Raw genomic sequence first — 22,859 nt, 5'->3', positions numbered from 1 at the left:
GTCTGACTGTGACTGATCAAACCTCTATGAGCTCTATCACAAGTAATGCACAAATAGTCCATGTGAACATTTGAGGTGGATTTTCTAAATGTGTGCATTTCTCATTTCTTTTGAGGTACTTTAATTCTGCTTTGTTCATAGGGCACAGCACCTCCTTTGATGAAGGCACACCATCCTGGGTGGTCCTAAGCCAGTGTCTCCCATGTCACATAATCCTTTCCAAAGTTCTTAAGAGAGACCTTGAGAGTGTACTTGTGTCACTTTTTCTGACCACTAAGTGTGAGTTCTCCATAAAATAGTCTTTTTGGCAAGTGTATGTTTATTGTTCAAGCATCGTAGCCAGCTCATCAGAGTTGCACTCTCTGTAATAGAGTATGAATGCTTGCCAGCTTAGTTCTAGAAAGAAATTCCGTTCTTTCTAGTATCTTGTATCTTATCCTGCCAGGCAATCTTCAGAATCTTCCTAAGACAATTCAAATGGAAGTGATTCACTTTCCTGGCATGGTGCTGGTAGACTGTCTAAGTTCCACAGACCTGAAACAATGAGGTCAGCACAATGTCTCTGTAGACTTTCAGTGTGGTAGTCAGACTAACAGGTAGCACAGTCAGTAGTCAGATAGTACAGCACAATGTACATCCATTTCATGATGGTATGCTTGCTGGATAATGGACAATGCTCTCACCCTTTCCCCAGTCACCAATAGGGTAAAACAAGACTGTATGCTCACTCCCATGCTTTTTAGCATGATGTCTTCTCTCCATCATGTTGTCAGGCATCTTCAATGCAGGTGAACACAGCATCAAGGTCAGCTACTACATTGATGTTAAATTCTTGTAGCCTGAAAAGGCTACAAACCAAGACTAAAGTAGAGGGAGTGTTGCTGCATGATTTTCTGTTTTCAGATGATTGTGCACTTAATGCAGTCTCTGAAGCGGAGATGCAACAAAGTATGGATTGATTATCTGTTGCTTGTGCTAATTTCAGCCTAACAAGTAAAACCAAGAAAACACAGGTGCTCCATCAGCCAGCACCACACCACTCATATGTGAAACCATCAGTTACAGCAATTGAAGAAGTTTTGAATGCTATGGATAAGTTCACTTACCTTGGCAGTATATTTTCCAGGCAATGTACACATTGATGATGAGGTTGATGCATGCATTGCCTGATCTAACTCAGTGTTTGGGAGGCTCCAAAGAAAAGTATGGAAAAAAAGATGTATTAGACTCCCTCTGAGTATGGATGGTAGGTGAAGTTACAAAGGTGGAGATAAAAGTTTCAATTCAAGGGTGGAGGTACATCCTTGTTGTTCAGTCATTTTTCAATCCTATTCAATACTTGGTGAACTCATTTGGGGTTTTCTTGGCAAAGATACTGAAGTAACTTGCCATTTCCTTCTCCAACTCAATTTACAGATGTGGAAACTGAGGCAAAAATGGTTAAGTAATTTGTCCAGGGTCACGTAGATAGTAAGTGTATGAGGCCAGATTTGAAATTGGGTCTTTCTGACTCCAGGCCTGGAGTTCTGTTCACAGTACCATCTAGCTGCCTCAGAGATACTGCTTACAAGATAAGAATTGTGAGACAAGAGGCCTGAGGTAACCTGAATCAATAGAATGGGATTGTGACCCAGGTGACCTGAAGAAGAATATTAAATCTAGCTTAAGTCTTAACAAAATAGAATTAAAAATCAATTTTCAATTTTATAAAATTTATTTTACCTCTGGGCCTCAGCCCCCATAGCTTCAGAATGAGGGAGTTGAATTAGATTTTCTTATCTTTATGTTCTCTTTTAACTCTAATATCCTATAATTCCTGGCCAGTCACTGCTACATGAAGATCATCAAAGAGATATGTAGGAAAATCAAGATTATTCATTGATTTTTTTTCCTAAGTAGAATCTTTGTCATTATGTAGACTCAACCAGAATTTCTATGCAAAAAGAATGAAAAACTGAGGAAATTACCAGGATAATTAAAGCTCTCAAATCATTTATTTAAAATACCTCAATTTTATACACACATGCACATACACATATATGCACATATACGTATACATGTGTGTATATACTCACTTGTTTATTTTTTTATATTTGGAAGGAGAATCATCAGGGCAATGGCCTACATTTTGCACTTTAGTTTTTTTTTTTATTTTATTTTCAGGCAAAGCTATTATATAGCTTTACACTTTGACATTTGTGCTATGATTTTTTATGTTTTTATTTTTTTAAATTAATTAATTTATTTTTAGCTTTCAACATTCACTTCCACAAGATTTTGAGTTCCAAATTTTCTCCCCATCTTGCCCCTCCCCCTACCTCAAGATGGCATGCTTTCTGAGTACCCCATCTCCTAATCTGCCTTCCATTCCATCTCTTCCCACTTCTCTTATCCCCTTCCCCTATCCCCTTCCCCTTCAACTTTCCTGTAGGGCAGGATAGATTTCTATACCCCATTTCCTGTATATCTTATTTCCCAGTTGCATGTGAAAACAATTTTTTTTTAACTTTTGTTTTTAAAATTTTGGGTTCCAAATTTTCTCCCTTCCTCCTTCCCCACCCACCCTCATTGAGAAGGCAAGCAACTCAATAGAGATTATAGATGTGTAGTCATGCAAAGCACTTCCATAGTAGTCATGTTGTGAAAAACTAAGTATATTTCCCTTCATCCTATCCTGCCCCCCATTTATTCTATTCTCTCCTTTGACCCTGTCCCTCCTTAGAAGTGTTTGCTTCTCATTACCCCCTCCCCCAATCTGCCCTCCCTTCTATCGTTCTCCTGATCTCTTGTCCCCTTTCTCCCCTATATCCAATTGAGTATGTTATTTTCTCCTTAAGCCAAATCCAATGAGAATAAGATTCACTCATTCCCTCTCACCTTCTCTCACTTCCCCTCCACTGTAAAAGCCTTTTCTTGTCTGTTTTATGTAAGATAATTTACCCCATTCTACCTCTCCCTTTCTCCTCCTTTCCATATAATCCTCTCTCACGCCTTAATTTTGTTCTCCAGATATCACCCCTTCATCTTCAACTCTCCCTGTGTCCTCTATCTATCTATCTATCTAATATATATGTATATATATAATATATACACCTATATATGTACATACACACACTATATATATATGTATACATATACATATAAATATATATAATTTTTTCCCTCCAACTGCTCTAATACTGACAAAGGACTCATGTGTTACAAATATCATCTTTCCATGCAGAATGTAAACAGTTCAACCTTAATAAGTCTCTTATGATTTCTATTTACCTCTTCATGTTTCTCTTGAGTCTTGTATTTGAAAGTCAAATTTTCTATTCAGTTCTGGTCTTTTCATCAAAAAAGCATGAAAGTCCTCTATTTCACTGAATATACATTTTTCCTCTGAAGGATTAAGCTCAGTTTTGCTGGGTAGGGGATTCTTGGTTGTAATACAATCTCCTTTGCTCTCTGGAATATTATATTCCAAGCCCTGCAATCCCTTAATGTAGATGCTGCTAAATACTGTGTTATCCTGATTGTGTTTCCACAATACTTGAGTTGTTTCTTTCTAGCTATTTGCAATATTTTCTCCTTGACCTGGGAACTCTGGAATTTGGCTACAATATTCCTAGGAGTTTTCCTTTGGGGATCTTTTTCAGGAGGTGATCAGTGGATTCTTTCAATTTCTATTTTGCCGTCTGGTTCTAAAATATCAGGGCAGTTTTCCTTGATAATATCTTGAAAGGTGATAACTAGGGTCTTTTTTTTTATCATGACTTTCAGATAGTTCAATAACTTTTAATTTCTTTCTCCTGGATCTATTTTCCAGGTCAGTTGTTTTTCCAATGAGATATTTCACATTGTTTTCTATTTTTTCATTCTTTTGAATTTGTTTTACAGTGTCTTGATTTCTCATAAAGTTACTAGCTTCCAATTGCTCCATTCTAATTTTTAAGGAAGTATTTTCTTCAGTAAGTTTTTGCACTTCCTTTTCCATTTGGCCAATTTTGCTTTTTAAGGCATTCTTCTCCTCATTGGCTTTTTGGACCTCTTTTGTGATTTGGGTTAAGCTATTTTTAAAGGTGTTATTTTCTTCAGTATTTTTTTGGATCTCCTTTAGCAAGTTATTGACTTTTTTTTTCATGATTTTCTTGCATTACTCTCAGTTTTTCCTCTACTTCTCTTACTTGCTTCTCAAAATCCTTTTTGAGCTCTTCCATGGCCTGGGACCAATTCATGTTTTTCTTGGAGGTTTTGGATGTAGGAGCTTTGACTTTGTTGTCTTCTGGTTGTATGTTTTGATCTTCTTTGTCACCAAAGAAAGATTCTGTGGTCTGATTCTTTTTGCACTGCTTGCTCATGAGCCCAGCCAATTACTTGAGTTATAAACTCTTTGTTAAGGTAGGGGTCTGCTTCCAGTGTGGAGAATGTACTGTTCTAAGCTTTGGGGGTTTTGTGCAGCTATCTTAAGAGATACTTCTAGGAACCTGTAAAATTTCAGTTCTTCCAAGTTGCTATGATAAAGGGTGAAGTGTTTACTCCTCTCCTGGCCTGTGCTCTCATCTATGAGTAACCACAAGCACACTTTTCTGTCTTGGGACTGTGAGGAGGATTCTCTCTTTGTACAAGCTCCACCACACTAGTGCTCCTCCTTGCCCAAGGACCACCACCCAGAACTGTGACCCAGATTCAAACATAGGCAAAGCAAGAGAATCCTGAAACAGCAGAGAGATCCCTGTAATCCACCCTGTTATCAGACACTCAGTTCCCCCTCAGTCTGTAGGCTGGTAGCTCAGGAGGTAGCCGCCACCCCAGGGCCATGCTCAGGGGCTTCTTTTTCACAGCAGACACAGACTTTTCCTACTGACCTTCTAAGTTGTCTTTAGCATTCATGGGTTCAGAGATTTGGAAACCTCCACATGTGCCTGTGATTCAGTCCTCTGAGCACTACTGCAGGTTCACTGAGGCCTGCACGACCACCCTGAACTGCATTCCTCTCCCAGCCTGGCACGATATAACTTTTTGATCAACCATCGAGGTTGTCTTAGGTGGGAAATTTGTTTCACTCTGTCTTTTTGTGGGTTCTGCTGCTTTAGGATTTGTTTAGAGTAATTTTTTACAGGTATTTGGAGGGGTTTGGGAGAGAGCTCAAGCAAGTAACTGCTTTTTCTCTGATATCTTGGCTCTGTCCCTCAATTTTTAAAATTATTTTGATTTTCAGATCCTAATTTTTCCCTCTACCCAGTCCCTCCCCCACCTATTGAGCAGACAAGAAATATAATATCTGTTATGCATATGAAGCCATGCAAAACATATTTCACCATTAGCTATTTTTTAAAAGCAAGAAAAATGAAGATGGAAAATGTGTTTCATTCTACACTGGGTTCATCAGTGCTCTATCTGAATGTGAATAGCATTTTTTATTACAAGTCCTTTAGAGTTGTAGCAGATCACTGTATTCATCAAAATAACTAAGTCTTTCATAGTTGATTATCTTTATAATTATTTTCTTTACTTGTAGACTGATCTGTTGGGTCTGATCTTTTCACTTAGCATCAGTTCATATGTCTTCCCAGATTTTTCTGAAACCACCTCCCTCTCATTTTTTAGTGCAAAATATTATTACCATAACTTTTTCAAACATTCCCTTATAAATGTGCAGCTTCTCAGTTTCAAATTCTTTGCCACCACAAAAAGAGCTGGTATAAATATTTTTGTACATATCAGTCCTTTTTCTTTTTCTGATCTACTTTGAATATAGAACTATCAGTGATAGTGCTAGGTCAGAGTGTGAGATGGTATTTCAGCATTGTTTTAATTTCTCTCTAATTTTTAGTGAGTTAGAACATTTTTCATTGAACTATTGCTAGCTTTGATTTGAAAACTGCCTTTTGATATCCTTTGACCATTTATCAATTGAGGAAAGGCTCCTATTTTTTCACAAATTTGACTCAGTTTCCTATATATTTGAAAAATATGAACTCAATCAGAGAAATTAGTTGGAATTTCCCCCACTTTCCTGCTTTTTTAAAATTTTTGACTATATTGGTTTTGTTTTTGCAAAAAACATTTTATTTTCATGTAATCAAAATCATCTATTGCACCTATCTCTCTCTTTTTGTTTGATCATGAACTCTTCCCCTAAGCCCTAGTTCTGATAGGTAATTTCTTCCATGCTTCTGTTATTTGCTTATGAGAGCACCCTTTATGTCTAGTCATGCACCCATTTTGAGTTTATCTTAGTATATGATTCATTTCTGTCAAACTAGTTTCTAATTTTCTCAGAAGTTTTCATCGAATAGTGAGTTCTCATCCCAATAGCTGGGGTCTCACTTCTATATATTGTGAACCTAATCTATTCCTTTGATCAACCACTTTTTTTTAAATCTAGTGCTAAATTGTCTTGATGATTACTGAGTCACAATAAAGTTTGAGATCTAGTGCTACCAGTCCCCCTTCCCTTGGATTTTGTTCATCAATTCTCTTGATATATTTTGACCTTTTGTCATTCCAGATGAATTTTGTTATTATTGTTTCTATCTCTATAAAGTAATTTGGTAGTTTGACTGGTATGGCCATGAATATGTAAATTAATTTAGGTAGTATTGTCATTTTCAGTCTATCCACGAGAAATTATTATTTCTCCAATTATTTAGATGTCTTTATTTGAGTGGAGTGTTTTGTAATTTTGTTCATCTAGTCCCTGTGTGCATTGATAACAGACTCCCAAGTACTTTAAACTGTCTGCAATTGTTTTAATTTAAATTTTTCTATCTCTTTCTGCTGAATTTCATTGGTAATATGTAAAAGTAGTGATGATTTGAAGGGTTTTATTTTATATCTTTCAACCTTGTGGAAGTTGTTATTTATTTTGGCTGGTTTTTTTTTTAGTTAATTCTCTAGGGTTATCTAAATGAACCATTATATCATCTGCCAAAAAAATATAGTTGTGCTTCTTCATTATTTATAATTTTCTTGTCATTGCAATAGCTAGCATTTAAATTGCCATGTTGAATGATAATGGTGATAATGGACAGCCTTTTTTCACCCTTGATCTTACAAGGCTTTTGCTTTATACCCATTATAGACAATACTTGCTCTTGTTTTTAAACAGCTCCTATTTATCAATTTGAGAAAATCTCAACTTATTACTATGCTTTTTAATTTTTTTAATAGGGATGGGTGTTGTATTTTGTCAAAAGCTTTTTCTTCATATATTGATGTGATCAGTTGATTTTTGTTATTTTTGTTATTGATATGGTAATTGTGCTGATGGTTTCCCTAACATTGAACTGGTGATTTATTCCTGGTATAAACTAACCTGTAATGGTGTATGATTTTTGTGATATATTGCTGTAATGTTCTTGCTGATATTTATATATAATTTTTTGGTCACAATTCATTAAGTAAATTGGTCTGCAGTTTTTTTTCTGAATTTTTCTTTCCTTTGTTTAAGTATCAAAACCATATTTCTAACATAGGAGGAATTTGGTAAGACTCCCTTTTAATCACTTTGTATAGTACTTCAAGTAATGTTTCTTTAAATGTTTGGTAAAATTCTGATAGAATTCTGGTCGTGGGGATCTTTTCTCAGGGAGCTCATGTATAGCTTGTTCAATTTCTTCTAAGACAACATTGTATAAATATTCTTTTTCCTCTTCTATCTAATCTTCGTATTTTTTTATTTTTGCAAATATTCATGTATTTCACTTAGATTGTCAGTTTTATTGGCATATTGTTGTACAGAATAGCTCCCAGTGATTATTTAATTTCATCTTCATTTGTCGTCTATTCATCTATTTTATTTGTGATACTTGTGACTACTTTTTTCCTTCTTTTAATCAAATTAGCCAATAGTTTATTAATTTTATTGCTCTTTTTTTTTATAAAATCAGCTCCTAGTTTTGCTCATTAGCTCAATTTTTTTTTAACTTTCATTTGTATTAATGTCTGCTTTGATTTTGAGAATTTCTAATTTGGTGGTTAATTTGGGAATTTTTCATTTGTTTTTTTTCTAGCATTTTTTAGCTATATGCTCAATTCCTTGTTCTGCTTCTTCTCCCTTTAAATTATATAAGAATTTACAGGCATTATTTTTTTTCCTCCAAAGTACTGCTTTGGCTGCTTCTCACCAATTTTAATAATTTGTCTTATAATTTACATTATCTTTAATGAAATTATTGATTATTTCTATTATGTCACTTGATTGACTCTTTAGGATTAGATTATTTATTTTCCAATAACTTTTAATATATGTACCAAAATTACTTTATTGGATATAATTTTATAGCATTGTGATCCAAAATGTTGAATATTTCTGTTTTTCTACATTTGTTTGTAAAGTTTATTATGCTGTGATACGTTGTCAATTTTTGTGAAAGTGCCATGTGTAGCTGAGAAACAGTAAACTCATTTTTATTCCTAATCAGTATTTTCCAAAAGTCTCTCATATCTAACTTTTCTAAAATTCTATTAATCTTTTTTTTTTAAATTTCTTTCCTGTTTGTTTTAAAGTTTGATTTCTCTATGTCTACAGAGGACTAAATTGAGTTCCCACACTAGTATAATTTTACTGTCTGTATCTTCCTGTAATTTTTTTAACATTTTCTTCAGAATTTGTATGCTATGCCATTTGGTTCACATGTGTTCAGTATTGATGTGAATTCAACTTATGTTAACTTTTAGTAAAAGGAAATTTTCATTATCTCTTCTAATTGTGCTTTTGTTTTGTTTGTCTGTTTGTTTATTTTTTGCTTTTGCTTTGCCAGGGATCTTGATTGCTACCCCTTTTTATTTACTTTACCTGAAGCATAATACATTTTCCTCTTGTCCCCCTTTTTTAACTCTATTTGTGCCTTTCTGTTTCAAGTGTGTGCTTTGTAAATAGCATATTGTTGCATTCTGGTGTGCGGTTCAAGTGTTTTCTACTCCCCCCATTTTCCCATCCATTGTAAAAACTGTTTTATGGTGAACATTTTATGAGATATTTTTCCTAATCTTCTTTTCCTTTACCCCTACTCCCACTGCATCCCTCTGTCTCATGCTTTGATGGTTTTGAGATCATCCCACTATAATAGATTCCCAATCATGCTCCCTGTCTATGTAGACTCCTTCTAAGTGCCCTAATGATGACAAATTTATCAGAGTTTACATATATCATTTTTCCATTTGAGAATGTGAACAGTTAACCTTTTTAAGTTTCTTGTGATTTCTAACTTATGTTTACCATTTTTATGACTTTCAAGTCTTGAGTTAGAATGTCAAATTTTCTTTTTATCTCTGGTCTTTTCATCAGAAATTCTTAAAAGCCATCTCTTTGACTAAATGTCCATTTCCATCCCATTGGATTATAATCAGGTTTGTTGGGTAGACAATTTTTGTTGGTGGTTCGTAAATTGTGTGTGATACTGATATGACTCCACAATGTTTGAATTTTTTAATGTATTTTTTATTTATTTTAATATTTGCAAATTACATTTAATTTTTTATTAATTTATTTATTTTTAGCTTTTAACATTCAGTTCCATAAGATTTTCAGTTCCATTTTTCTCCTAATATGTCCTTTCAAGTATTCCAATAATTTTTAAATTATCTCTCTTGGATCTATTTTCCTGATCAATTGTTTTTTGCAATATTTCACATTGTCTTTTATTTTTTCATTCTTTTGGTTTTGTTTTGTAATTTCTTGATTTCTCATAGTTATTAGCTTACATTTGTTTCATTCTAATTTTTAAGCAATTATTTTCTTCAGTGAGCTTTTGCACCTCAACTCAGGACTGAGACCCAGATCCAAGCACAGCAAAGCAAGAGAATCCTGCCTCAGTGCCAGCAAAGAGATGTTTGATCAGCCACTTGATCTCCCACCCTCTGTGGGCAGAGACCTTTGTAAGCAACCACTGCCCTTATGGCCACTGACCTGGGGCTGCTCTAGGGCCAGAGCTGGACCACATTCCTCTCTCACCTATGTCCAACAGACTTTTTCCACTGACCTTCTAAGTTGTCTTTGCAATTTTTGGGTTGAGAAGTCTGGAAACTGCCACAGCAGTGCATGATTATCCATTTTGCATTTCAAACTGTACTTTATCTCCTTTTTGGTCATGAATTCCCTGGTTTTCCATAAATCTGACAGGTAAACTATGCCTTGCTCTCCCAGTTTGCTTATAGTATCAGCCTTTATATCTAAATCATGAACCCATTTTGACATCATTTTGGTACATGGTGTGAGATTTCTGCCATACTCTTTTCTAGTTTTCCCAGCAGTTTTTGTCAAATAGTGAGTTCTTATCCCATAAGCTGGGGTTTTGGGGTTTATCAAACAGTAGATTGCTATATTCATTGACTACTGTGTCTTGCATACCTAACCTATTACACCAATCTACCACTCTATTTCTTAGATAGTAACAAGTAGTTTTGATGATTGCTGCTTTATAATGCAATTTAAGATCTGGAATGGCTAGGCCACCTTCCCCTGCATTTCCTTTCATTAGTTCCCTTGATATTCTGAACCTTTTTTTATTTCCAAATAAATCTTGTTATTATTTCTTCTAGCTCTTTAAAATAATTTTTGGTAATTTGGTAGTTTGATTGATATGGCACTGAATAGGTAAACTAGCTTAGGTAGAATTGTCATTTTTATTATATTAGGTCAGCCTACCTATGAGCAACTGATGTTTTTTCTGAGTGTTTAGATCTGACTTTATTTGTGTGAAAAGTGTTTTGCAATTATGTTTATATAGTTCCTGGGTTTGTTACGGTAGGTAGACTCCTAGATATTTTATAATTTCTACAGTAACTTCAAATGCAGTTTCTCTTTCTATCTCTTGCTGTTGGGCTTTTCTGGTAATATAGAAATGCCAATGATTTATGTGGGTTTATTTTATAACCTGCAACTGTGCTAAAGTTGTTTATTATTTCAAGTAATTTCTTACTTGATTCTCTCAAATTCTCCAAGTATATCATCATATTATCTGCAAAGAGTGATAGCTTTGTTTCTTCTTTTCCTATTCTAATACCTTCAATTTCTTTTTCTTCTCTTATTGCTAAAGCCAATGTTTCCAGTATGATATGGGACAACAGTGATGATAATGGACATCCTTGTTTCACCCCTGATCTTATTGGAAATGTTTCTAGCTTGTCCCCGTTAGAAATGATGCTTGCTGAAGGTTTTAGGTAAATACTACTTATTATTTTGAGGAAGATTTTATTTATTCTTATGCTCTCTTTTTAATAGGAATTTTTATTTTTTAATAGGAATGGGTATTGTATTTTGTCAAAAGCTTTTTCTGCATCTATTGAGATTACTTTCTGTTAGCTTTTTTTTGTTGATTTGATCAATTATGCTGATAGTTTTCCTAATATTGAACCAGCCCTGCATTCCTGGTATAAATCCTACCTGGTTGTAGTGCATTATTTTTGTGATAAGTTGTTGTAATCTATTTATTAATATGTTATTTAAAATTTTGGCATCTATATTCATTAGGGAAATTGCTCTATAGTTTTCTTTCTCTGTTTTGACTCTTCCTAGTTTTGGTATCAGTACCATATTTGTATCATAGAAAGAATTTGGTAAGACTATCTCTTCACCTATTTTCCCAAATAATCTATATAGTATTAGAATTAATTGTTCTTTAAATGTTTGATAGAATTCGCTTGTAAATCCATCTGGCCGTGGAGATTTTTTTCCTAGGGAGTTCATCAATGGCTTGTTCAATTTCTTTTTCTGAGATGGGGTTATTTAAGTATTTTACTTCCTCTTCTGTTAATCTGGGCAATTTATATTTTTGTCAATATGTATCCATTTCACTAAGATTGTCAAATTTGTTGGCATACAGTTGGGCAAAATAGTTACTAATTATTGTTTCAATTTCCTCTTCCTTGGTGATAGCTTCACCCTTTTTGTTCTTGATACTAGTAATTTTGTTTTCTTCTTTCTTTTTTTTATTGAATTAACCAAAGGTTTTTTTCTATTTTATTGTGTTTTTTTTTTCATAAAACCAGCTCTTAGTTTTTTTTATTAGTTCTATAGTTTTTTTAGTTTCAATTTTCTTAATTTTCCTTCGGTTTTCAATATTTCTAATTTGGTGTTTAATTGAGGATTTTTACTTTGTTCTTTTTCTAGTTTTTTTAGTTGTGTGCCCAATTCATTAATCTCTTCTTTTTCTATTATATTTATATAAGCATTTAGAGATATAAAACTTCCCTTAAGAACTGCTTTCGCTGGATCTCATAAGTTTTGGTATGTTGTCTCATTATTGTCATTTTCTTAAATGAAGTTATTGATTGTTTCTCTCAGTTGTTGTTGGATCCAATAATTTTTTAGGATTAGATTATTTAGTTTCCAATTATTTTAGTCTATCTTTCCATGGCCCTTTATCACATATAATTTTTATTGCATCATGATCTGAAAAGGATGCATTTAATATTTCTGCCTTTCTACATTGAATTGTGAGGTTTTTATGGCTTAGTACATGGTCAATTTTTGTGTATGTGTCATGTACCACCAAAAAAAAATAGTATAATTCTTTTGTATCCCCATTCAGTTTTCTCCAGAGGTCTATCATACCTAACTTTTCTAATATTCTATTTACTTCCTTAACTTCTTTCTTGTTTATTTTGCAGTTAGATTTATCTAGTTCAGAGATGGGGAGGTTGAGGTCCCTCCACTATTGTAGTCTTACTGTCTATTTCTTCCTGTAACTCCCTGAACTTCTCCTCTAAGAATTTGGATGCTATATCATTTGGTGCATATGTGTTTGGTAATGATATTACTTCTTTGTTTATGGTGCTTTTTAGCAGAATGTAGTTTCCTTCCTTATCTCTTTGGATAACATATATTTTTGTTTTTGCTTTGTCTGAGATCAGGATTACTACCCCTGCTTTTTTTTTTTTTTTACTTCAGCTGAAGCATAATAAATTCTACTCCTGCCTTTTACCTTTACCGTGTGTGTCACTCTTTTTCAAATGTGTTTCCTGTAAACAACATATTGTAGGATTATGGTTTTTAATCCATCCTGCTATCCACTTCCATTTTATGTGAGTGTTCATCCCATTCACATTCACAGTTATAATTACTGACTGTGTCTGTGTCTTTCTCTCCATGCTTTTCTCCTCCTTTTTATGTTTTTCTTTCTCCTCTCTCCTTTTTCTTCCTCACTAGTGTTTTGTTTTTGATCACTGCCTTCATCAGTTCTGCCTCCCTTCTATTGGCCCCCTCCCTTTTCTTCCCCTTTACCCTTACTACTTCTTCCCTCCTTTCTATCCCCCTCCCTTTTCTTTCCCTTTTTCCTCCTATGGCCTATAGGGTAAGTTAGATTTCTATACCTAACTGATTATGTTATTCCCTTCTTGAGCCAAATCTGATGAGAGTAAGATTGAGCAATGCTCATCTCCCTCCATTTTTTTCCTTATGCTGTAATAGGTTTTTGTGCCTTTTCCTGTAATGTAATTTAACCTTATCTGCCTCCTTCTTTCCTTTTCTCTCAATACATTTTCTTAGATCAGATTAATCTACTTACTTGGACCTATTTAACCCACTTGATTTGATTCTTTTTTTATCATTACATCAAAGTCAACTTATATCCACCCCCTTTATGTGTATCCCTTCATCATAGTGTAATAGCAATACAGTTCTCAAGAATTACAAGTGTCATCTTTCCTTGTAGGAATGTAAACAGTTTGCCCTTGTTAACAACATGTTGTATCTTTCTGTCCCATTTACCTTTTTGTGTCTCTCTTGGGTATTGTATTTGTAGATCAAATTTTATGTTGAACTGTGGTCTTTTTATCAGGAAAGTTTGGAAGTCCCCTATTTCATTGAATATCCATCTCCTCCCCTGAAAGATTATGCTCATTTTTGCTGGGTTGTTGATTCTTGGTTGTAATCCAAGTTCCTTTCCCTTATGAAATGTCATATTCCATGCCCTATGGTCTTTTAATGTAGAAGCTGCAAGGTCCTAAGTAATCCTGATTGTGGTTCCATGATATTTAAATTGTTTTTTTCTGACTGCTTGCAGTATTTTCTCTTTGACCTGGTAATTTTGGAATTTGGCTACTGTATTCCTTGACGTTTTCAATTTGGGATCTCTTTCAGGAGTGATCAGTAGATTCTTTTGATGGCTATTTTGTCCACTGGTTCCAGGATCTCAGGGAAGTTTTCCTTTATGATTTCCTGAAAGATACTGTCCAGGCTCTTTTTTTCATCATGATTTTCAGGTAGACCAAAATTTTTTTATTTATCTCTCCTGAATTGATTTTTCCAGGTCAGTTGTTTCTACAAATAAGGTATTTTACGTTTTCATCTATTTTTTTCATTCTTTTGTTTCTGTTTGACTGATTCTTGCTCTCTCATACAGTCATTAGCTTCCATTTACCCAATTCTAATTTTTAACAAATTGTTTTATTCTATTAGATTGTGTACGTCCTTTCCCATTTGACCAATTATATTTTTTAGGGACTTGTTTTCTTCATTGTACTTTTTTTTTCCAGTTGGCCAACTGTATTTTCTAAGGACTCTTCTACCTCTCTCATTTGACTTTTAAAGTCCTTCTTGAGCTGTTCTAAGAAGGCTTTTTGGGCTTCAGACCAGTTCATGCTCCCTTGTGAGGTTCTAGATGTGGGTTTGTTGACAATGTTGTCCTTTTCAAAATTTTGGCCTTGATCTTCACTGTTCTCATAATATGAATCTATGGTACATTTCTTTTTGCTCATGATGTTTGCTTATTTCCTGGCCTTTAAAGAGACTGAGCTCTCCAACTGGGGAGCAGAGGGCACTGACCCAAGCTTCTTGTGTTGGGAGCCTTGGGCCTGGTCACTGGCTTTGTGTGCTGGGGCCTCTGATGTTGGCAGTTGGATGCTGTAGGTTTCTGGCAGCTTACCTGGTGTTGGGCTGGAATTAGCAACACTGGAACTCTACGGGTAGGATTGGGTAGTCTGGCCCCTGGAGGTTGCCTACATTGCCCTTCCTTTAGCTTTCTTCAGCTCTTTTCAGATGGATGTTGCAGGATGTTTATCTACCTGGGGCCCCTTGGAGCACTTCATAGAGTTTTGCTGAGGCACTAAGAGACTGATGTAGGATGCCAAGGCACCTGGTGATTTTCTGAACTAGTTTCCACCAGTTCCCCTGCCCTCACTGAGGCACTTGGGGGTCCAGGTGTTGGTGTTTGCCTGCTCTACCACCTAGGTTTCAGGATCTCCTCCTGGCATGCTGTGGTGGGGCTTTCCACTAGCTTGCTGGGATGCCTCCCATTCCATAATGTTCCCCAAGGCAAGAGGGGCCTTTCCCATTAGTCCCTCAAGCTACCTGGGCTATTGGACTATTGCACCCCATCTTTCTTCTGGTTCAACTGTTCCAGGCTTTTTCCTGGGGTGATATTTTCTGGGCTTTCAGAGGTTGTTAAGGGAGAGTAAGAGCGACTTTCTTCTTACTCCACTTACTCTTGGCTCCCAGAAGCCACCTTCCTGTTAATTTTCTTTTCATAATTTTCTTGCATTGCATTCATTTTTTCCCCTCATTTTCCTTCTACCACTCTAATTTGTTTTGCTTGTTGATCATTTTCTACCTCTTTCCTTAACTTTTCTAGGAATTCTGGTGGGGTTTGTATCCAATCTGTTATGTCTCTTTGAGATTTTGCTTGTGAAAGTTTTGAAGTCATTGTTTTCCTCTGAGTTTATCTTGAGTTTTCCCTGTCATGCCTTTTATAATCAGGTTCTTTTTTGTTGACATTTGCTCAGTTTTCCAGTCTATGTCTTGCCTTCAGACTTTATGTTAGATTTGGGTTCTGTGCACCCCTGGGCAATAGGGGGTGAGTGCAGGATTTTTTGCCTGACCTTTTGTGTTTCAACAACTTCTGTTGCTTTATAGTTCATTGGGTACCTGTAGACTTTTGGTTCTTCCAAAGTGGTGTGATCCGGGGAGAAATTCTATCAGTGCTTTTTTGATCAATTCTTTGGACCTTATACAGGTAAGGGCCCTATTTCCTTGTGAAGTTACCGCTCTTCTCTTTCCTGAAACTGTGATCCAGAACTGGTTAATAGGTGACAGAGCAGCCAAATAGTTCCTGATCTTATGCCCAGTGAAAGTACAATGGTCCTCTGTGATCTGTTTCTTATCAAGAATTCAGTACCCTTACAATCTCTAGATGCTGCCTCTGGTGTTGAGCTGTATAAAATATTCAAGGGATTACTGGTTCCAATGGTGTGAGGGCTTCTGAGCCTTTTTAGAGCTGCTTATCACCTTTTTGGTGTCCACTTGCCAGCCAGCTCTCATCTGTGACTTCAAAAAACTATAGCATACATAGTGGCCACATCCCAGTACATCATCTTGGGAGATGGGCTAAATCATGTTGAGGGTAAATGATGGGACTCAAACTCATTTGTGAGTTAGGGGTAGGTATATCCCAAGCATGTGAAAAATTTCCCAGAGGAATGGGCATATGTAAATATTTTGTTTCAACAAACCATGAGGACGGCTTAAGTAGGAGTGATTAAAGCTTGGTCACACACTGAAGACACCAATGTCTTCTGCAACATTCAGAGCCATTACCAGTCATCTTGACTTTTGTCTTGCCATGGTGTTCTAATGACTCTGGAAGAGAGAGTGAGGCTGATGACTTCACATAACTCTACCTCGCTTAAATCCAATTTACATGTTAAGTCAGAAGGCATTACCCATACTATTTTACTATTTCATCATTTTACTATTTATTTACTATATTACTATTTTTACCTACTTTGAAATGTTGTGGTGACAGGTTAGTGACAAAACATCAGCTGTGGATATACTGGCAGCTTCAATCACAACCTTGCACACAGGTGGCTCTGGCTAGAGGGTCATCTTCTCACTGATCTGAGCAGCCTTCTTAAGGAACACACTGCTCACATCCTGACATGAGGAAGAAACTAGAAAAGGTACTCTAAATTTTTTTGCTCTACCTAACCATAGCCGGCTTACCATGGCAGGTGAGGTTCTCACCCTGCAGTTGAAACACAAATGTACGTATAAAAACTCTTGCAAATATGATTCCACTCACTATTGACTCATGGAATGTACACACATTTATGTGCAACAAGAAATCTAGTAGAACTGAAAGATGAATGTTTCTTGTTGTAAGAGAAGTCAGCAGGGATCACATCCACAAAGCAGTCCTAATTGAAACAAGGCTGGTAAAACAGGGCCAGCTTACTGCAGTCAGAGCTGGACACACATTTTTCTGTAGTGGCCACCGTGATGAGTGTCCTGAAGCTGATGTAGGTTTGTCAATAAAATCTAGGCAACAAGCTTGTTTGCCTCCCAAAAGGCATAAATGACAGGCTCCTGCGAATGTGATTGACACTTGAAGGAAAGCGCCATGTCACCATCATCAGTGTACTCTCCCACCACGATGAACCCTGATGAGATCGAAGAAAAATTTTATGAAGACTTGGAGACCTCATCATCAATGTTCCAAAAGAGGATGAACTTTCAATTCTGGATAACTTTAAAATCAGAGTAGGTATAGAATATTAGACATGGCAGTGAGTCTTTGGAAGGAATCAAGTTGGAAACAGCAGCAACAATGCCATACTACTAAAGACTTTTGTGTCTCATGACCTTCTCATCATTGTCTCACCACTGTCTTTTATTTACCTAAAAACAACAAAACTTCATGGATACAATCTTGCAGCAAACATTAACATTTAGTAGACTATGTTATTTTAAGGAGAAAAGACAGACAGGATGTGAGAGTGATGAGGATGATGTATAGTGCAGAGTGCTGGAGCAATCATAGAGCTATCCCCTCCAAGATGAACATTTACAATCAACAAAAGTTGCAGCCTGAAGGAAGAACAACTGCCAGAAGTCTCAAAGTCAACAGATTAGAGAACTTCTCTATATGTGAACAGTTTGTTACTGACTTGGAGAAAAAGCTGAGCCAATGCACTGTTGTTAACAGTGGAACAGAAAAGGAGTGGACAGCATTCAGAGATTTGGTGTATAATGCTGCATTTACTCATCTAGACCAGAACACTCACACAGAATCAATTAGATGAAATTGATGAGGAAATTCATAAGCTACTAAATGAAAAATGAGAACTCTACAGGGTCTACCAGTAGGATGATTCATGTATCTCTAAAAAGCAACACTTAAATTCATCAAAAGTAAAGTGCCAGTGAAATTTAGAGAGATGCAGGATTTTAGGGTCAGTAAGAAGGAAGATGAAATTCAGGCTTCTACTGATAGTAACAGTCCAAAGTGCTTCTACATTGCTTTGAAGGTTACTTATGAGCTAAAGGTTTTGGGTCCATCTCAACTACTCAGCACTAATAGAACCACACTGATTACTGATGAGGACATAATCCTGGAAAGATGGGCTGAATACTTCCACAGACAATCATCTATCAATGTTGAAGCCATTGACCATTTAGTGGAGGTTGAAGTCAATCCCACTTTAGCCAAACCTCCAACTGAAGAAGAGGGTTTGAATGTCAGTAGGCTCCTCTCATGTGTCAAAAAACCTGGTGCTGATTTCATTCCAGAAAATATCTACAAGGCAGGGTATTCATTGCTCATACAAAAGTTATCTTCTGAGATTTATGGCAAAAGGAGGCTTTCCCCTAAGAGACCAAGGATACTTCTATTGTCTATGCATATAAAGGAAAAAAAAATATGTTGTCCTGAGACAACCACAGAAGTGCCTCTCTTAGCCACTGCCATCAAAATTCTTGTCAGATTCCTTCGTAATCAGCTGATCCTTCACCTGGAAGGGATAGTCATCCACCCAAGAGCCAGTGTAGTTTCAGAAAAGGCTGAGGAATATTCAACATGGTATTTGCTGCCCAACAATTCTAAAGGAAATTCCAGGAGCAGAAGAGAAGTCTATACACAATGTTTATTTAACCAAGGCCTTTAATACTGTCACACATGAGAGCCTATGGAAAATCCTGGCAAAATTTGGTTGCTTGAAGAAGTTCATTAATATCATGTATCAGTTTCATGACAGCATCCTTGCACAGTTTCTGGATAATGGAAAATACTCTTATACTTTTCCAGTCACCAATGGAATGAAGCTGAGTTGTGTACTTGCTCTTATCCTTTTTAGCATGATGTTTTCAGTTACATTGTTACATGCTGTCAATAAAGATGAAAACTGCCTAAAGGTCAACTACCAAATTGATGGCAAACTATTTAACTTGAAAAGTCCACACACCAAGAAAAAAGTGGAGGGAGAGTTGGTGTGTGACTTTTTGTTCATGTTTATGTACTCAATGCAGCCTCTGAGGCAGAGATGCAACAGCATACGAATTGATTCTCTACTGCTTGTGCTAATTTTGGCTTAACAATTAATCCAAGAAAATAAAGGTTCTGCACCAGCCAGCACTGCTTCATCCATAATTGAAACTATGAATTATAGCAAATCAAAAATTTTGAATGTTGTAGATAAACTCACTTATGTTGGTAGAATATTTTCCAAGGATGATGAAGTTGATGCATACATTACCAGAGTTAGCTCAGCATTTGGCAGCTCAAAAAGAATGTGTGGGGGAGAAGAGGTATTAGGCTGCCCATCAAACTGAATGTCTGTAGAGCTGTTGTGCTAACATCATTATTGCATACCTGTGAAACCTGGAAAGTCTATCAGCACCATGCCACAAAATTGAACTACTTCCATTTGAATTGCCCTAGGAAGATTCCGTAGATCACCTGACAAGAGAAGGTACCAGACACTGAAGTCCTTTCTCAAGATGAACTGCCAAGTATTCAAACTTTACTGCAGAGAGTGTTACTCTGATAGGCTGCCCATGTTGTTCTTATGCCAAACCAATGCTTGTCTAAAATACTATTTTATGGAGAACTCACACAAGGCAGGTGCTCCCATGATGTCAGAAGAAGTGATACAAGGACACTCTTAAATTCTCTCTGAAGAACTTTGGTATCATTTGTGAGACATAAGACATGAGACATGAGACATGTGAGATGGGCACAGGACTTCCAGTATGGTGTGCCTGCATCAAAAAAAAGTACTGTGCTCTATAAGCAAAGCAGAATTGTGACAGTTTAAAAAATGTCAGATGAACTGATTCAGAGACATCTCCTTCCCAAATTGTCATATGACTGTTTGAGCCCGACCTGTGCTAGAAACTTTCCAAGTTCATAGTGGTCTGATCAGCCACAGCCAGATATACTGTACAATGACCCTGACATTATGAGTTTATTTTGCTGCTCTTCCAACACAAACAACACACAGCAATCACAACTGCTCCCTGCCAGTGATGCCACTGCAGGCCTCATCTGGTTCCATCATGCTGGTCCCCCAGCCAGTCCTCCCTCCAGCATCTGCAGATCTGACTGTCTTCCTAATTTCACCTGGACTGGGGAAAAATACTCATTGTGACTTTTTGTTTATCTTGCCATTCAAAATTCAGTTTGACAGATTTTAAAAATTGCTATAATGAGGAGTTGGGAGATACCAGAAAAAATGTTCACTTCACTCTGCCATCTAGGCATCTTCTATAATTGAGACTGATAAAAAATTGTTGAAACATTGTCATTATTCTTTAGCAATAGAATGAAATAATATTAGGGTTTTATGTGACCATAGACATCATATAATCTAATTCGCTCATTTTAACAATTGGGAATTGACTTCACCAATGTATAAGACTTGTAGTGACAGAACTGGATCTGAATCCATGTGTTCTGACATCCTGAATAATAATAAATAATAATAATAATAATAATAATAATAATAATAATTCTATATAGCACTTTAAAGTTTGCAAAGTACTTTATGCATTTTTAATCATGTAGTCTTCACAACATTTCTGTTAGGTGCTATTATTCCTATTTTACACAGAAGGCAATTGAGGCTCTGTAGAGATTAAATGGCTTGCTCCAGGTCACACAGCTATTTAAGTCTTTAAGGAAATATTGAACTCAGGTCTTTCTGACTCTACTTCCAGTACTCTATCTACTTCATCAATTATCAGCCTCTTTCCCTCATTTCATATTGTCTTATGTTTAATAAAACTAGAAATCCCATACTCCAAACACTTTAGATGAGTAAAGTTCCTTGAGCACTCAAGCAAGCCAACCTGCTGCATTTTGCGTTCTTACTGCAGCAAAGAAATGGCAAAAAGCCTTCGTTTTACACAACATTTAACAAGGCTCTGTTTCATTATAGAAGCAGAGGAACTAACTTCTGATATTAAGTTCTCCAAGGAATACTAAAAGTAAGAGAAGAACATTAATATTAAAGACATTTATGCAATTTTCAGACAGCTGCAAAAGGTCCAAATACCTTTTCCTTTCTTTCCAGAACTGGCAGGATAGTAGATTTGTGACCTTCACTACTTACAAGGAGATTTCCATCTTCTCTTGCCTACTGCATTTACTGTAGGGTCATGAACTTGTGCTAACCAGATCCAGGTCTATTGGAAGTAAACAGGATACATAAATCACAAGCCAATGAAATAAAAAGTGAAAACTAATTTGGCAATTTGAAGTTAGCAGAATTAGCCTCTTATGGAAAATGAAAGCATGAGAGCTAAACAGACTTTAATAACCTGTAAGAATATGACATCAAAAATATTATCCAAAGTATTTATTTATGTCATCATCTCTATGGATGTTTCAAAAATATTTTAGAAGTGAGTCATACCATAGAATTCTTGTCTGAAAGGTTTGGCAAAATTCTCAAGCTGTCATAAAGTCTTCCTCCTTCTTTCTGCAGAACAATACTTGTACCATAACAGAAAGATTCCATGGTCATGCTCATACTGCATTGTTCACTATTGATATAAATTTTTACACCTAACAATAATTTGTGATATTATAAATTTCTTTAAAATTGGCAAAACAATTTTGAAATGTTCTCCCTGAACCTTACTTTGACTTTACCATAACCTAAAGTTATCAACCTATATTTCTTTTTATTCATGTCCAAATTAAGGTAATTATATTCTTTGTCTCCTCTTCCTTCTCTTCTACTCCTTTATTAACCATGCCCAAATTGGCTTTGGAGTTTGACAAAAACTATTCTGCCTAGGATTATTAATGTTCTCTTAATTGCAGAATCTAATAGCTTTTTCTAAGATTCCTCCTTCTTGATCTCCCTGCAAAGTTTTACGGAGTTGAGCATCTCTTCTGTCTAGATACTTTCTTTTCTTGTTCCTTTGTTGCCTTTGTTCCTTCTATCTGCTGATTTTGCCACCTCTCTAAAACATTCCTCTTTTGTCTACTTTGCAGCATTATCATAGAAGTCTCCTTATCACCTGTGTGTGGTTGTATACTGTCTTGCGTCTTCTTATTTTCTCTCTCCACATCCACTTTCATGGCAAGTGCATCATTTCTCATATGCTCAATTATTTTTGTTGTTGCTCAGTTGTGTCCACCTCTTTATGACCCCATTTAGCATTTTCTTGGCAAATATACTTGAGTGGTTGTCCATTTCCTTCTCCAGTATATTTTATAGATGAGGAAACTGGGACAAACAGGGTCACATAGCTAGTGTGTCTGAATTCAGTATCTGAACTCAGGAAGATTAATTTTCTTGGCTCCAGGCCTGGCACCCTATCCACTGAGCCAACTAGTTGCCCTGGCAGCTCAATTATTACCTCTCTGCAGATGTCACAAATCTATATATTCTCTTTTTGTCTCTTTCCTCCACTCTAAAATCACAGTAACAATTGCCAATTAAACAATTCCACTTGTAAGTCTCATAGACATCACAAAATCACTGTGTTTAAGACAGAACTGTCTTTCCCCTCTAAAACCCACTCTTATTGCTAACTTCCTTATATCTACTGATAGTACTCAGGTTTGCAACTATGAAATCATTTTATCTTTTTCACTCTTCCCCTTCAAACACCCACCAATATCTGATCAGTTGGCAAGCTTAGT

Source organism: Vombatus ursinus, unplaced genomic scaffold (assembly GCF_900497805.2).
Source record: "Vombatus ursinus unplaced genomic scaffold, bare-nosed wombat genome assembly UNPS02014779.1, whole genome shotgun sequence".
NCBI lineage: Eukaryota > Metazoa > Chordata > Mammalia > Diprotodontia > Vombatidae > Vombatus > Vombatus ursinus.
This window is presented reverse-complemented; position numbering follows the sequence as displayed.